We start from the raw sequence: 3494 nt of genomic DNA, 5'->3' as shown, positions 1-3494 counted from the left end.
TGGTAACGCGCTGTTTGCAAACCTCCATTTAGTTTGCAAAACATTTTCTTTTTGTATGATCTTATTTAGTCCTTTCCCTGAGGAGGAGGTATCATTATCATTGCTATTTTATTGATGAGCAAATTGAGTCTCAGAGAGATTAAGTGACTTTACAGGTCACAGGCCTGGAACCTAGTTTCTCTTCACATTATTCACCTCAAATTAAATAAGTTTTAATATAATATTGCACCTCTAGAGGGGCCTTCACACATTTTTTTTTTAATTTCTACAACTTGATTAATTACATTTGACCCACTGAAATCTGGAAAGAAAAAATAATCGTCTTTCCTCTGCTTTTCTTCAAATTATCCCACTCGAGCTGAAGATCACAGGATATGGCAAATTAGATGAAACATTATTTTTAAGGCATTTGACAGTTCAGTTAAAGTGTCTGAGGTGATGACCTTTGGTTAGACTACTGTTTCAGTTTTATTTGTTTTTGCTGTTGTTTTTTTGCTATTTTAAACTGCTTTATTAACTTCACAATATATAATGAATATCTCTCCATGCAATAGGTAAAGCTGCTGCTGACAGAAACTTAACAGATTGGGTCAAAAACACAACAGTCAGTGAGAAGCCGGTAACAGGAAGACCACAAGAACCAACACCAAAAGGTTTACAACAAACGTCTGTCACAAACATGTAAGTTTAGGAAGCAGATGTCCCTCTATTAGCATTAGGCATCAAGGTATAAGGCGTAACTCATCATGATGGCCGTGTTGAGGCGGTCAGCACTAACTGCCCTCAAATTATGACTCAACTGATTCTCCCAAAGCTTTTCCATTAGTTGCCTCACCTCCTTCCCAGTGCTTCCCATATTCTCCTCTCTCCCCCTTGCCTGTGGCTCTGCAAGCCTCTGAGCCATGTCCCATCTATAATCCAGAAAGGGCTGCCTACCATGGAAGCACCTACGATTTCCTCTAGGCACACAGCTTCCAAAAGGAGGGCCCAAGGCTCTCCTTTGTTAGCGTCTTGCCCCCTTTCATTCTTGTTTTCAGTCTCCTCGTTGGCATTTTCCATGCCGAGATTTTTTATTGCTTGTTCCTCTTTGGACGCTACTGCTTCTGGGCCTATCCTTGCTGTCTCCTGGTCTTCCCCATCCTTGCTGCAAGAGTGACGCTTCCCCTCCTAGTCACCCCTGCCAGCCCCAGCACATCCTACTCTTGGGGGCCGCCCCCAGCACACATACCCTCAGGGCCATCAGGAGCAGGGACTGAGAAGAGAGTGGACGACCAAGAGTTCTCTCAGCTTTAATTTTAAGACCACTATAACAATTCAGGAAAAACTAGGTGCAAGTTTAAATAAGAAAAACACTGCATAGAAATTTCCAGGATCTGGAATGATGAGATGTGTGTTGATCTGGTTAAGGAATTTTCTTTTAAAGCATCTATTGATAAATAAGAGACCACACCATTGTGTGTGGCTCAGTATGTTAGCAAATTTGGAAAACTCAGCAGTGGCCACAGGACTGGAAAAGGTCAGTTTTCATTCCAATCCCAAAGAAGGGCAATGCGGAAGAATGTACAAACTACCACACAATTGTACTCATTTCACATGCTAGCAAAGTAGTGCTCAAAATCCTTCAAGCTAGGCTTCAGCAGTATGTGAACCAAGAACTTCCGGATGTATAAGCTGGGTTTGGAAAAGGCAGAGGAACCAGAGATCAAATTGCCAACAATTGTTGGATCATGGAGAAAGCAAGGGAATTCCAGAAAAACATCTACTTCTGCTTTATTGACTACGCTAAAGCTTTTGACTGTGTGGATTACAACAAACTGTGGAAAATTCTTAGAGATGGGAATATCACACTACCTTACCTGCCCCCTGAGAAACCTGTATGTGGGTCAAGAAGCAACAGTTAGAAGCAGATGTGGAACAACTGATTGGTTCAAAAATTGGAAAGTAGTATGATAAGGCTGTATATTGTTACCCTGCTTATTTAACTTATATGCAGAGCACATCATGTGAAATGCTGGGCTGGATGAATCACAAGCTGGAATCAAGACTGCCAAGAGAAATATCAACAATCTCAGATATGCAGATGATACCACTCTAATGACAGAAACGGTTTTTCCAGCAGTCATGTATGGATGTTAGAGTTGGACCATAAAGAAGGCTGTGTACCAAGGAACTGACATTTTTGAATTGTAGTGCTGGAGAAGGCTCTTGAGAGTCCCTTGGACTGCAATGATATCAAATCTAAAGTCAATTCTAAGGAAAATCAATCCTGAATATTCATTGGAAGGACAGAGGCTGAAGCTGAATCTCCAATACTTTGACCACCTGATACAAAGAGCTGATTCACAAAAGACTCTGATGTTGAGAAAGATTAAAGGCAAAAGGTGCAAGGGGCGGTAGAGGATGAGATGGTTAGATAACATCACTGACTCAGTGGACATGAATTTGAGCAGACTCTGGGAGACAGTGGAGGACAGAGGAGCCTGGCATGCTACAGTCCATGGGTTCGCACAGTCAGACATGCCTTAGTGACTGAATGACAACAGCATTAATAAATGAGGTTTTAGCTGTAATTTTTGTCCTTTATATAGGAATTATTTCTAACATATATTAACCTACTTTCTTTCTAGAGAATATGTTCAGGAATGATGTTCAAAACATGATTTAATATTTTTTAAAGATTGTGCTTTTATAGTGATTACATTAAGCATATGTTTTTCCTGATGAAGTCTGGGAGATACAGGTGTTGATGGTATCTGAGGATGGGCTAAATAATACCTGCAGGAAAAAAATCATAAGACGAGCTCTTTAGGGATGTGCTTATTCCCTGTATTTTAGTTCCCTATAAATTCTAGATGATCAGCATTAATGCAAACGTGTTAATAACTAAAGCAAATCAAAACTTCTTTCAGAAGCTATATGTAAATATCTCATTTATTCTTTAAATAATACTTGAGTACCTACTCATTCCTCCTTTGTAGGATGAGGATAACAGCTGAACTTTCTCTATCAATCAGGTTTCTTTGTGGAAGACAACATAAATGAACTCTGGCTGTAACTTCCTTGATGGTCCAGTGGCTAAGACTCATGCTTCCAATATAGAGGGTCCAGGTTCCATCTGTGGTCAAGGAACTAGACCCTGCATGCCACAACTAAAGATCCCGCATGCAGCCAGATAAATAAATAAATATAAAAAGGAGACTAAACCTTGGCTAACTTATCTGGAAAAAGGTTGTATTGGAAGAAAAACGGGATGGTGGAGAAGTCACTGTGTAAAATGGGCAGGGCCATGACCACTGGCGCTGTCAGAGCCAGACCCTGGTCGCCACAGTGTTGCACACCACTGGGGGTTATCTCTGTATCTTTGCTGGCACTTTGTGCAGATTCCAAGTTTAAGGTGAGTGCATCCAATTGATGTAACCTGGGTCCCATGCCCTGACTGCTCCCTAGTTACCAGAGAGTGGTGACAAGGACGTGAGCCAAACTCAGCTTTCAAA

General features: G+C 41.0%; 1 pseudogene; it reads right to left on the bottom strand.

Annotated features, from left to right (window-relative positions):
* Positions 1-722: 722 nt before the first annotated feature.
* Positions 723-3086, bottom strand: LOC123464640 (annotated as a pseudogene).
* Positions 3087-3494: the final 408 nt, after the last annotated feature.

The sequence above is a fragment of the Bubalus bubalis genome, chromosome 10, assembly GCF_019923935.1.
Source record: "Bubalus bubalis isolate 160015118507 breed Murrah chromosome 10, NDDB_SH_1, whole genome shotgun sequence".
Classification (NCBI taxonomy): domain Eukaryota; kingdom Metazoa; phylum Chordata; class Mammalia; order Artiodactyla; family Bovidae; genus Bubalus; species Bubalus bubalis.
The sequence above is the reverse complement of the archived record's forward strand: the minus strand, read 5'-3'. Positions and strand labels throughout refer to the sequence as shown.